A 14,064-nucleotide genomic window follows, 5' to 3' on the forward strand; every position below is an offset into this window, starting at 1 on the left:
ATTACATCTTGAGACAGTGCTGCCTTTGAAAGGTGCAATGTAGCATGGACACAGCCATTAGGGAGATAGTGCTTTTGTTTTCTTGACATCATGAATGTTTAAAATGGGCAAGGGTAACCATATGGCCATTGCAGGACCAGGACAGGCATGTTTTACAAAGCAGCTGAGATGTATGTTGATGGAGGTTGTTGTTATGGGCTGGAGGAGCTTCTCCACATTGGTTCAGTGCTGCCATAGATGACATGTTGTTGCATGTTCTCTGTAACAGCTTGTATAAAGCCAGCCTGGAGACCTCTTTTGCAGCATACAGAAAGCCCAGGTGCCTCTATGAAACCTCTGCCTGTGGATACCTTTTGCACAACTCCAATTCAAGGAGTAGTAAGTGGTGAAGAATTGGAAGACATAAGGTAGGTCCTCTGTTCGAGAGGGGCTAGTCCTTTAAAATCTGTTGTGTCTTAGCTAATTATAGGACTGGAAAAAGTTGTGTTCAGGGATGGTTTGCACAGTGTTCTCTGATATCTCCTGTATGTAAAGCCCAGAGCTTGATTCACAGTATAATAGGTGAGTGTTTCCACGGACTCCAGTGGACTTTGAAGTAAGCCCCTTGCAATCTGCTGTGTAGGACCATGAGCTCTATTTAAGCACTTGTGCTATTAACAGATAAGTTCTTAGAGATGATGAAAGAATGACTAACTTAAGAGCAGGAAGACACAGAAAACATTTCTCCTGTCAAATAATAAATGGAGGACTGCAGAGATCTCTGACACTTTTGTACTAGCAGAGGAACTGCACATCTGGCTTGGGGGAAAAAAATATGTGGTAGCGGGATCTACGCTAAGGGCACTTGTACACGTGACGGTGGTTTAGTCCTCAGGATTTTACTCTGTGCCCCCTAAATTGAAATGGTGGATTTTTAATTGAAACCCACCAATTCAGTTTTTCTGTCACATTGTGGCAAGGGGCCTGATCCTTTCTTTTGTTTTTTTGGCAGAGCTGGAGTCTGCCTGCAGCTGGTGGGCCAGCTGTTGGTGAGCTGATCAGCTTCTGAGCTGTAGGGGGGCCCCTGGCCCGCCCTTCCATGGTGGCAGCAACCCCAGGGCCACCCAGGTGGGCTGCTAGTGGGCTGGGTACTGCCACAGGTCAGAGGCAGCACCCGGGCCAATTCAACTCCTCCCCAAGGCCACCTGGGGAGCAGTGCCCAGAGGGCTTCCAGCACGCAGGCTTGGAGAAAAGTTGGATTGGGTTGGGTGCTGCCTCTGAGCTGGGGCAGCACCCAGCCTGCTAGCAGCCTGCTCAGGCAACTGCAGGGGGTACTGCTACTGCAGAGGGAAGGACCAGGACCCCCTGCAGCTCAGGACCTGTTTGGCCTACTGGCAGCTGCCCCCCCACCGATGCGGGAGAGCTTGGGAGGCTCCTCTGAAAAAAAACCCAAAAAAGAATTGGACCCCTCACCAATTCTGCCTTCGGCAGGAGCCGCAAAGGGCCCAATCCTTTTTTTCTGTGGAGCCTGCCTGCTTCTCTTGTGGCTGGGGGGGGCAAGCTGACAGCAAAGTTGCAAATTAAACTACATCAGGATGCAGTTTAGCTTACAATGATGCAAACTCATTTAAAACCCCCCAAACTGGTGCACAAGTATTGTATAATGCTGTTAAGCCACACAAATGACATTTTTGCCATATGTACAAACACCCTAAGAGAGTGTAAAGCATAGGTCTTCAGTCCTGTAATTCTTAGGTAGAAACTAAATAGGAGAAGCAGAACGCTATGCACCACTGTTGGAAATGCTTAGGTTTCAGAGTAGTGTGTGGGGCAAAGCAAAATGCTTGCATCTTGGTGGTGGGGATTGAAGTGGGGGGAGGAAGCCAAATTCATCATGAAAATGATGCCTTCTAATGATGGTGAGGCTGCAAGAGGCATAGGAACATCAGCAAGTCCACGGAGGGACTTGGAGGGCTGCCTTGAGAAGTCCTCTTACCCTGTCCTGTCAGTTAGCCAGCCTTCCGAACCCGTGGGTCATGACCCAAAAGTGGGTCACAAAGTATATGAAAGGGGTGTGAACAAACTTCAAAAATGGATCAACAAATTTAAGAAATGGATTGTCCTTTAAGGAAGAAAAACATGGGAAACTGGCTTTTCCCTTGCAGGGTGGCAGAGTTCCAGCTTGCAATGGGCTGCTTGGTTCTCCCACCCCCCTGCCCCACACACCCACCCCCTGCTCCACAAACTGGGGCTGGGGCCTAGGGATGGGGGCCAGTGGGTTGGGAGTGGCCATTTATGTTTACAAATGGGTCCTGGACTGGTACAAAAAAATGAGACCCACTGAGTTAGACAGTATATGGGCATTGCTGAATAGGGTGTTTGCACTATCCTCTACCAATTTAATAATGATAATTTAATATTAGACACAACTGCATAGATTCAGTCACATTTTTTACATAAGTTTGTTAGTGTAAGTGCTAATTTTGTATGTAGTGTATTTGTTTCATGTTGGGACTAAAGCATTGCCCTTGAGCCTGGACAGTAAGTTTATTCCATTATCACTTTGGAATCTCATGAGTGCCAGCTGAAAAGCATTGCGAGAGAGCAGCAGGGATAATTCTGGGGCGCTCTGTAGTTGGGTGTTGGCCACTGGCATTGGTACAGGGATAACAGTGCGTGCTTTGGTTGGGGGCATAGTTTGCGTTGCCTAGCATAACTTCATAGATTTGTAATCGGCTGATTCTGTTTTTGGGGAAAATAGTTAATTTGGATTAAGGAACAGACACTAAATCAAAATCAATTCCTTTCTTTTGGTCAGGTGACCACAGTAAAGAAAATTACAACATTTCAAAAACTTCATAAGGTTGCTAAAGATGCACAACATTAGGATCATATGCATTGTACAAGAAACAAATATTTGACAAGCTCTTATGATTTCACAACATCCTTCCTGTATTGAAGAAAATAAACTTACTCCCTGTACAGTTCCACTTGAAATGATTGATTGACCAATTATCTCTTCAAAGCAGTAAGTGCCTTTTTGAGCTGCTACTTGTTCCATTTCTCTATTACCAGCCTTCGCAACTAGAGAGAGAGCAGCTATTTAATCAACAATAAGGAAAGGGTTTATTTGGCTTAGATAATATGGCTATTATTGTATTCCTCAAACAGCCATTGCATTCTCTGGTTTGTAAGCATTCCTGTCAATACTGCTTGTGCAGCATGCTAGCCTGAATTACGTTACTATTCTACTGTTGCTGGCTTACCTGTTGTTCTTCCCTGTGCATGTGTTCTGACTGGGAGAGTCCTCCAAACTGCCAGAAATTTACCAGAGCATTTTGAATAAATTTACTTCCACAGAGCAGTCACACAGCATTCGTGCAACTGTCACAAACCCTCGGGAGAAACATCTAGTTAAAAACAGCATTTTGTTGATTTAAAGCTGCAGCAAAACAGATTAATCCTTCTCTATTCACAGCCAATGATGCAGGAAACAATTTAGCTTAACCATACAAATCTTTTTGCAAAGGAGGTTTTTCACTTTGTAAGCAAAGTTAGTTTTGTTAGTGCCCACCACACTGACACCTCGTTCTGTGTGGCCCTGCGTGGGGGGAGATTATGCAGGCATCTCTATCCTGAACTGGATTTGCAGATGGCTAGGAGTATATGTGCGGGCCATCTCCAGATCCCATCCTCGTCGCCATGTGCGGGCGGCAGGGAGCGATCCGGGCCCTTTTTTGCGCTGCGCGGGCTGTGGCCAGCAGCCCGGGCTCGCTAGGTCGGAGAGAACAGGCGACACGCTGGAATTAGGCACGGACGCGTAATGGTTGATTCAAGATTGTTTACTTACACCGAAGATGGTCGCGGTGTAGGCTGGACAGTTTCCCAGGCACAGCTCCGCTTAAATCCTCGTTTGAGGACTCAGACAAGACTCGGATCACTCCCACGGAGTTGTCAAGGCTCCGTGGATCCTTTTGTTCACTCACAATTCACTCGCACGAAGTTTGCTAGGCTCCATGGGTCCTTTTTTGCGTGCAGGAAGAGGGATACGTCGAGGTTTGCGCTCGGTGACGGGGAGAGGCTAGAGGCTGATCAGACCCCTGTTGCCTGCTTGAAATGCGCTGGGTCCAATAGGCTCCGCAGCGCTTAGAGATCTTCACACTGTGTGAAGTCTCCTCCTCCTGGTGTTCGTGGAGTCCTCCCTTGCGGGGGTTCTCCTCGGAGGTCTCCAAGTTCTCCAACTTGGGTGGAAGCCACTCAAGCTTTTTATATGGCTAGCAAGCCAATCACTAGCCGCCACGTGGGAATAATTTAACTCAATCCAATAATGGGGCTCGAATTATCATACAGATGGCGGGAACTCTTTGCACCAAGCAATTCCTAGCTGCAAAGAAGAAATGCACCCTGCAAAGAAAGCTACAATTTGGTGGGAAAATAATTCAGTGGTGCCAAAGCGCACACAAAAACAAAAATCACACCCTTTGGGTTGTGACAGTATATTGGTGGTTTTGCTTTCACACACAGTCATTCTGGTTCAGGATTCAGAATGCAATCTTAGAAGAATAAGTACTTTACTTTTTCCCCTTGTTACTAGATATGTAACCAACTAATGAACGTGGGAGAAGAACCCCTTGCACTGACCCACAGAGGATATAGATTTTCACAACCCCTTCCTATACAGGCTTGGCTATTTCAAGCTGTAGTTGATCATTCTTTTAGCTCTGGAGGATACTGGTTCAGTTCCCAGTGGTCTTTGAAGGCAGCCGTCATATTCATAAAGCAGCTGTCACAGCGAGAGCAATGGACTGACATTCAGGAGACCTGTGCTCCATTTCCAGCTTTCTCTCTGGCCAGCTGTAACATGGGGCTAATGCCCTAAAGCTTTCATTTCCTGTGGAGCTCTGAGATCTAGAGACGAAAAGCGCAGTGTAAGAGCTGGTGTTAGCATCAGGTCATTAGACATCTTTGTCTAGATGGTGTACTCATAAGATATTTTATGCAATGAACTGAACCTCCTAAAATGAAGGAGAGCTAGGTGTACAGTTAGTTGGTGACCATGATTCTCTTAATTTCCATTCTCAATGGCCATGCTTTGGCAGCTCCCATCTATTTAAACGGCAAAGAGGAGAGTCCTGATGTGCAACAGTTGAGCCCTTAACCAGCCCTTCAGATGCCAAGTCCCCCCAGTTTCTCCCTATATTGTGTTAGCTAAGCATCTTTGTCAGTGGAGGGCCTGGATCTTGGATTTGCTCCTGGAAAAGAAGTAATTACAAGCAAGTGAAAAACTCAAGATAAAAATGTGAGGAAGAACAGACAATATTTTCCAACTATCATAGTAATTAACCTTTTCATTATGATGGGAAACAACTTGCTTCTTCTCAGAATAATTGCATCTCTCTCCTTTTCCATTTGATTAGATGCCCTTGTAATTATATCTGATGTGATCTGGCCTAAATTAATAAGCCAGGGCTTCCTGTCTTGCCAGTCGCTTTATATATCAACACCTTTGCCATACCATGAAATTGAAATTCAGATTAAGACCTATTCTTAGGAATGTGTGCTATTGAACTGTGTGTTAACCATGGCAGTGTGATAGTCTGTTCTCTAGAAAGGTATTTTCCAGTTGCTGTTTTACAGAAATTATTGATTGAAACTGCAATGCATTATGTGGTAAAGGAAGTTAGTGAAGACTCTTTGATGGATAATGTGCACAGAAACTTTATCAGCAAATCATCAAGAGTATAATCCCACTATCTTTAAAGTACAGAAATGCAATTTCCAGTTATAACAGCTATGTCAATACAATAGGTATTGCTTGTCTGTGAATGCCCTCATCAAACAAATCGAAAGAGATAATTAAAAATTATATACATTATACAATGAGAAACCCATCACTTGTGTGGCTGTCAGCACTGCCTAATAAAAAACAAGCGATAATATTTATTCCGTGGATCCAGCCCAGGTTCCCATCAGGGCCTGAATGTGTCTGTACTTCCTCTTTGAGCAGCATGCCAATTGCTTTACACTGCTAAGCAACACTTTCTGGTGTAACAACTCATTGGGCTGGTTATATACAGGCTGTTGCATGTCCTCTTTCCTCTGCTGTTCAGTGTAGAAGTTACCTCTTTGGTCGCACATTATGCACACATTATAATCACTACAAAACGTACTGCAAGTGCCATGGTATGTTGATGGATAGCTCTCTCCAGCTTCCTCCATGTACATGCTCAGGATCCCACCACAGTGAATCTAAGCAATTTCTTCTGTGGGTTGGGGAATCCCAAATGTCAAAATCCCACACGTCTGTGATTTCTGACACTCTGGCTGTCTCAATCATGTATACCTCACTACTTTGTCCTCACGCACATCCATCCCAGCACCACCTACCATAGACTCCCTGCTTACAAACAGGTGCCCAAATTATTCAAGACCTACCCAACTTTTACAGAGCAAATACTGCTTTCTTCCCCCTCAGGGAGCAGTGAGTGTGTTCTGCTGGCCTGGAAGTATAGGATTGGAGTAGTCTCACCACAGGGGTACAATTAAATCTCCCTCCTTGTATAAAGTGATATGTGTCCTGATGCTTATCCCAGAACAGATAGGTCCTGCTAGCCAGCTGTCTTGGTCTTCATCCACAACAGCACTCCACCCAGGGACTGGAGGGTACTGGGAGGCAAGAAAAAAAAACAACTCTGTAAGCTTCTGGTTTTTCTCTCTTGCTCTCCACAGGTCTTGACTCATCACAGCTGCCTCCAACCCCTGCTACACAGATGGCAAGAGAAATAGTTCTTGCCAAGTAAGGACGGAGAGCAACTTTTACCCTGCTTACTGGAAAGGAGTTCTGGCAAATGATAAAGTAACAGATGGGAGTCTCCTCAGGGATTTATGAGTTGGACCTCTTCTCCCACAATTTTTTTGGGCTCCTAGAAGGCCTTTTTATGCCATTCAGAGACTGTTGCTTTGTAGAGCTGTGCTGCTAATGGTGGACAATATAGCTGCAGGGCTGGGGTTCTGTGGCCACTTTTTATTACAGCAGTCCTGCCTCGCTTGTTCTATGCTGTCTCCTAATCTGTCTGAATCCTGTTGCCTCTTTTCTTGCACTGTCCATTTTATGGCTGCCTTCCAAAACTGGGCCTGCATCTTGGTTATGGCTCTTACATGCTACTTGTTTAAATAGATAATAATTATCTTTTAAAACTATGAAGATGAGACAGGACTGCAACCAAACCATCCTTGCAGAAGAGAATGCCCAGCTTGTTACACTGATTCACTTACAAGGGAGTAAGTTCTTTCACTTGTACATGCATAGAGACATGATCACAACTTACTAACCATGGGGTGTTTTGTAGTAAGGCTGGATTTAAAGGCCATTGAAAGTCAGCTTTCAATGCATCCTGCTGCGAGTTGAATTTTACCATTGATTTTAGGGAAGTTAAATGCAGTGATCTGAGAGTCAACATTTAACTTTGTGGATCTCTCTCTCTCCTTCAGACTAACATGGCTACTTACCTCTGGGTGTTATGTAGGATGATAAATGTAGAGTGAGGCCATCTGCTGGCTAAATTTCATACCTCAACTGGAGAAACCTCAAACTAGGGACAGAAATTGCACACAAGCTGGTATAAGTGATCGGAAACTGGTTCAAATCTACAACATGAGAAATCAGTGCACATAAATCACTTTCAAAATGGCCAAAACTGGTTTAAGATAACCTGGATGGATGTAGTATCACACTTAACTGATTTAGATTAAATCAGTGTATTGAACTTCTGTCCCAGATACCCACCAGATTCAAGTCAACTCAGAGTCCCCTAGCATCCCAGGCTACTTTGCATCTCCCTTATAAACCCCCCCACAACGGGTGGGTGGCCTAGTCTTGGTCCAAGCTGTCTGCTCCAGCTCAGTAGGGAGATATGCTCTTGGGCCCCTTAGCTTCTAGCCTTGGCTACTGCAGGCATATGGTTGCACTTCTGAAGTCAAAAGTGAACGTCTGTTTATTTGCTTATTGGTTCAATCTACACAGTTTAAATAAATCTGTGAAGATTGAATTGATTCATCCTCAGGTGTTTTGACCGTCTGTACTTAGCCAAGGAGTTTAATTACCAGAGCTCTTAATTTCTCAGCTTGATATGTCATAATTTTCATAGATACCACTCACTAAAGGAAGTTCAGATTATGGCAGACATGCAGGCATCTAAAATGAGAACTGCAAAGGAAAAAAAAGACAGGTTTCAATCCCAGAAAACCACGTGCTTAGTTGCTTAATTGTAACATTAAATATGTGAATGGTACTGGCTGACATCAGTTGGCCTGTTAATACTAGTATAGGTTAAAATAATTTCAGGACTGGGGCCTTAATTAGAAAAACAGCACTGAATGAAATAGTCCTGGTGAGACTGTAAAAGGACTAGGACCCACTGCTTGCTAGGACTGAAAACATGTGCCTTAGACAATGTTTGCTGCTCACCTGGTATTTCACATGGTCAATTCTTTCCCTTTGCAGCACCTGCTGTTTCAGAAGCAAATTTCAGTTCCTGAAAAACATCGTCATTCCTTGAGTGGATGAGGCAGGACAAGGAGCAGACCTTTTCCCCTTCTTGCAAACCATCACTGAGCTCAGCTGTGAAGATTCTGCATTTGTTGGATGCCTTGGGAAACATTAGCCTTTGTGCAGAGGACATTCACCTGAAGGCAAAAGACCAGAGCCAAGAGGGGTATCTTAAACCCAGCAGCTGCAGTTCTGAAATCTGTAAGCAATTTCTCTTAATGACTCTGTTCAGTATTTCTGAAGCTATAATGGCTCCCTCTGGTGGCTAACTTAATGAGAGAAAATTAAGTTAAAAGTTACTGTTGCCTGGTAGAACAAACTTATAATGTATACTTATAATGCATAGTGTATATTTATACACTGCCTTTCCTCCCAGATGTGTTTAAAGTGCATTGAAACTACATACAAACGATGTACAGAGCCAGTGAAATGCAGCTAGCTCTTGAGTGGAAGGCTATGATCAACCTGCTCCCAACTTATTCCAAAATAGGGGAGAGAGAAGGAACTTGGGCCAAAGACATTGGGACAAAGATCCTATTGATATTATTGTTAGTATTATTAGTAATAATTATTAATTTGTGTGTTTTGTATCATCCCATCAAGTACTCTGTCCAAAGCGTTGACAAACCCAAATATCGGTCTACACCAAAAAAACAAATCTATGTTCGTAGCATGTCTTTATAGGACCTGCCTTGTGTCAAACACTTTGTGTGCAAATACACAGTTGCTGAGGTAGCAGGTGAGAGTCATCAGGGACATGGAGTACACTTCATGGGAAGTTGTCTCACTCTGGTTGTACTCCATAGTGTCCTCCTGCCCCACCGCAGTGCAGCTGTTGATGGAAAAACTGGGTGCTGCAGCAGTGCCGGATTTAGGCACAAGCTAAGCAAACTATAGCTTAGGGCCTTACATTATGAGGAGCCTCTAAGCGTTGGCTGCTGGACCAGAGGTGATTGTGGACCGGCAAACCGTGGCCCTGCTGAGCCTGGCAGAGAGGCTGCAACTCTTCCCGCAGGGCCCATGGTTGAGGTTTGGTCTACCCCCCTGCCCAGGGGGTAGAAGTACCTTTACCTGTATTCTGGCCAGAAATTCCAGCCGCGGGGCTGTGCGCAGTCGTCCACAGTTTGCTGGGCCGCAGCTGCAGCCGCTTCCAGTCCACAGCTTGCCGGGCTGCAGCATGGAAAGGTTGGGAGCCCCTAGTTTAAGGCTGCACCCTAAGCTGCAGCTTGGCCAGTTTACTAAGGCATCCCTGTGCAATTCCACAGTGCCCCTGCCCTTGCTTCAATGAGAGCTCTTAGAGTTGTGAGCACTGGCTGTGTTACCTAATAAGTCACCCATCTGCTGGCTGTACGGTATTCTCAGCTTTTGTTGACTTTCCCAGCTCTCTGAATCAGGAAGAATGTGGTATACGGCAATATCGAGGTTTTACTGGCACTTGTGAGTGACTTGGATAAGCCACTCACAAGTGATTTATTATTAGTGATCTGCTGGAAGCCACAACCACAACCAGGGGGAGACAGGTAGGGGATGAACCACTCTACCACTGAGAAGATACCAAGCCAAATGGGCCTGTGGTCTGACCCAGTGTGGCACATCTTACGTTCCTACTCCAACAGTGACAGGGTCAAACCCTAACCCAGTGGTTCTCAACCTTTTTAGTCTCAAGCCACCCCTTCATAATTTTTTTCCAAACTTAGAGGCATGCTTGCTGAAAACCACTGAGCTAGAATCTAGCTTGTTTCAGGTGAGGTGGGGGTGGAGGCAGGCCTTCAACCCACTATGCCTTGCTGTTTCCACCATCTGCTTCCTCCCAGCCTATACCTGTACCTGAGGGGGCACGTGGTGTTTTACTGGGGACTTGAATGCTGACAACCAGAGCCATGTATACCCATGACCCCTCCTGCTGGCCCCAGGAGCATGAGAGGAGGGGAGGAGGAATGGGGGACAGGCTGGGCTGGAAGAGACCCAATAAGGTCATCTAGTCCAGCCCCCTGCTCAAGGCAGGATCATCCGTGACTGAACCACCCCAGGCACATAGCTTTCTAACCTGCTTTTGAAGGTTTCCAAGCATGGAAGAATCCACAGCTTCCAGTGCCTGAGCACTCTCACAGTCAGAAATTTCCTCCTGATCTCCAGCCTAAATTTGCCCTGATGCAGCTTGAGGCCATTGCTCCTAGTCCTGTCCATTGCTCCTAGTCCCTTGACTACCTATCTGCTCATGCATGCACGTGCAGCACAGAAGACTGCTGGGAGCACTGGGGCTGGCATGAAAGCTGCCAGGGGGTAGGAAGCAGCCACAGGCACTGCTTGTCTGTGGGATGCTGGGGTGCCCAGCACCGGGAGAGAAGAGGAGTGATTGCTTGCCTCCTGGCACTGGGGCTGGCATCACAACATCCTTGGCAGGATCTTGTGTCACCCCAGTTGAGAATCACTGCCCTAAAAGTTTATTGTAATGTGGGTGCCCCAAACCTCATTTAACCGTGGCTGTCTGAGACAGGCTGCTCCGTTTTCATCTGTGTTGCTCAAAATTCTCTTGACGTGTCCTTATCTCTGGATGTTGTCACTTGGCTTCTCCTGTAGAAGCCCCACTTTTTAAAATAAAGAGATTAGATGTTTATATTACTACCAGGGAGCTGTCATTTTTCCCCCTTACTGTTTCATCTTGGAAAAATTTTATTAGCAGCAATTTTGAAGAAAAAAAAAAAAAGTGCCAGAACCATGTCCTGGCTATAAATCCTTTTCATGTAAGTTCTTTTATTGGTGAGTTACAAGCAGGTTAAAATATTTACCCAGTGGAATCTCTCCAAAGCTGCCTTGTGACTGCAGTAAAATATATGCTGAAGGTAGATTATATGATTGGTTTCCTGCAGGGTATTGTGAAGTTGGGGATTGGTTTCCATTGTAGGCTAGTCCAGGAGTTGCCTGTCTGTCACTCAGGCAGGATACGTGCACCTTGCGGTCATTTAAAAATCTAAGTTGCTGCTGGCTACAGCCATAGCAAGGCGACTGCTGTATGTGCATGTCTGCAAGTAAGCATGTGCTGCTGCCTGAAGCCACTGAGCTCTTCTTGGCTTGTTCACTGCTGTTCTTTCCCTTAGTACCTTTTGTTGTAAATGTTTGGTCTTCAGCCAGGCACCTAGGGATGGAGACACCCAAATTACTGCCTCTTGAATTACTTGGGGCCTTTACTAATCTGCCCCAGTCAGGGTCTGGGTAGAACCAAGCATTGCTTATGACCTCCTGTTCTAATCATTAGCCAGTATTTCTGTAATGGAGTGCTCTGTCCCCTTAAGGAGCAGTCAGCTGTGAGTCTTCTGATAATGAGGCCAGTTTAAAGACCCCAGAGGAAAAGGCCAAGGAAGAAGACTGTGAAGGGACAGGTTGAGAGGAGGAAGCAAGCAGTGACTATAGCTGCATGTTAAACAAGTGGCCTGGGCTGTTGTGCTAGGAGTCAGTGCCCGAAGGCCCTTCCTCAAGTGCCAGGATAAGGCAGAAGGGTTTGGTTTTATTGGCTTATTCCTTGATTTGCTTGATACCCAAGGACTATGTCACTTATGAGGCCTGGCTGAGGGACTCATAAGGGAGTACAGCTGCCCGCTGAAACTAGCAGGCTAGGAAACCCACGTACAATTCCCCTCCCAGAACCAACCCCCGCTCCCAACTGGCATTCCCACCATCTGCTTCCTCCCAGCCTATACCTGTACCTGAGGGGGCACGTGGTGTTTTACTGGGGACTTGAATGCTGACAACCAGAGCCATGTATACCCATGACCCCTCCTGCTGGCCCCAGGAGCATGAGAGGAGGGGAGGAGGAATGGGGGACAGGCTGGGCTGGAAGAGACCCAATAAGGTCATCTAGTCCAGCCCCCTGCTCAAGGCAGGATCATCCGTGACTGAACCACCCCAGGCACATAGCTTTCTAACCTGCTTTTGAAGGTTTCCAAGCATGGAAGAATCCACAGCTTCCAGTGCCTGAGCACTCTCACAGTCAGAAATTTCCTCCTGATCTCCAGCCTAAATTTGCCCTGATGCAGCTTGAGGCCATTGCTCCTAGTCCTGTCCATTGCTCCTAGTCCCTTGACTACCTATCTGCTCATGCATGCACGTGCAGCACAGAAGACTGCTGGGAGCACTGGGGCTGGCATGAAAGCTGCCAGGGGGTAGGAAGCAGCCACAGGCACTGCTTGTCTGTGGGATGCTGGGGTGCCCAGCACCGGGAGAGAAGAGGAGTGATTGCTTGCCTCCTGGCACTGGGGCTGGCATCACAACATCCTTGGCAGGATCTTGTGTCACCCCAGTTGAGAATCACTGCCCTAAAAGTTTATTGTAATGTGGGTGCCCCAAACCTCATTTAACCGTGGCTGTCTGAGACAGGCTGCTCCGTTTTCATCTGTGTTGCTCAAAATTCTCTTGACGTGTCCTTATCTCTGGATGTTGTCACTTGGCTTCTCCTGTAGAAGCCCCACTTTTTAAAATAAAGAGATTAGATGTTTATATTACTACCAGGGAGCTGTCATTTTTCCCCCTTACTGTTTCATCTTGGAAAAATTTTATTAGCAGCAATTTTGAAGAAAAAAAAAAAAAGGGCCAGAACCATGACCTGGCTATAAATCCTTTTCATGTAAGTTCTTTTATTGGTGAGTTACAAGCAGGTTAAAATATTTACCCAGTGGAATCTCTCCAAAGCTGCCTTGTGACTGCAGTAAAATATATGCTGAAGGTAGATTATATGATTGGTTTCCTGCAGGGTATTGTGAAGTTGGGGATTGGTTTCCATTGTAGGCTAGTCCAGGAGTTGCCTGTCTGTCACTCAGGCAGGATACGTGCACCTTGCGGTCATTTAAAAATCTAAGTTGCTGCTGGCTACAGCCATAGCAAGGCGACTGCTGTATGTGCATGTCTGCAAGTAAGCATGTGCTGCTGCCTGAAGCCACTGAGCTCTTCTTGGCTTGTTCACTGCTGTTCTTTCCCTTAGTACCTTTTGTTGTAAATGTTTGGTCTTCAGCCAGGCACCTAGGGATGGAGACACCCAAATTACTGCCTCTTGAATTACTTGGGGCCTTTACTAATCTGCCCCAGTCAGGGTCTGGGTAGAACCAAGCATTGCTTATGACCTCCTGTTCTAATCATTAGCCAGTATTTCTGTAATGGAGTGCTCTGTCCCCTTAAGGAGCAGTCAGCTGTGAGTCTTCTGATAATGAGGCCAGTTTAAAGACCCCAGAGGAAAAGGCCAAGGAAGAAGACTGTGAAGGGACAGGTTGAGAGGAGGAAGCAAGCAGTGACTATAGCTGCATGTTAAACAAGTGGCCTGGGCTGTTGTGCTAGGAGTCAGTGCCCGAAGGCCCTTCCTCAAGTGCCAGGATAAGGCAGAAGGGTTTGGTTTTATTGGCTTATTCCTTGATTTGCTTGATACCCAAGGACTATGTCACTTATGAGGCCTGGCTGAGGGACTCATAAGGGAGTACAGCTGCCCGCTGAAACTAGCAGGCTAGGAAACCCACGTACAATTCCCCTCCCAGAACCAACCCCCGCTCCCA

General features: G+C 46.1%; 1 long non-coding RNA gene across 1 annotated transcript in view; it reads left to right on the top strand.

The window, feature by feature from the left end:
- Positions 1-8,488: 8,488 nt before the first annotated feature.
- Positions 8,489-14,064, top strand: part of LOC102374880 — a 15,301-nt gene continuing 9,725 nt past the window's right edge. Inside the window, exon 1 of the long non-coding RNA XR_003093190.1 lies at positions 8,489-8,728. This is a non-coding gene — a long non-coding RNA (uncharacterized LOC102374880). The remainder of the gene's footprint in view (positions 8,729-14,064) is intronic.

The sequence above is a fragment of the Alligator sinensis genome, unplaced genomic scaffold (assembly GCF_000455745.1).
Source record: "Alligator sinensis unplaced genomic scaffold, ASM45574v1 scaffold210_2, whole genome shotgun sequence".
Taxonomy (NCBI): Eukaryota; Metazoa; Chordata; order Crocodylia; family Alligatoridae; genus Alligator; species Alligator sinensis.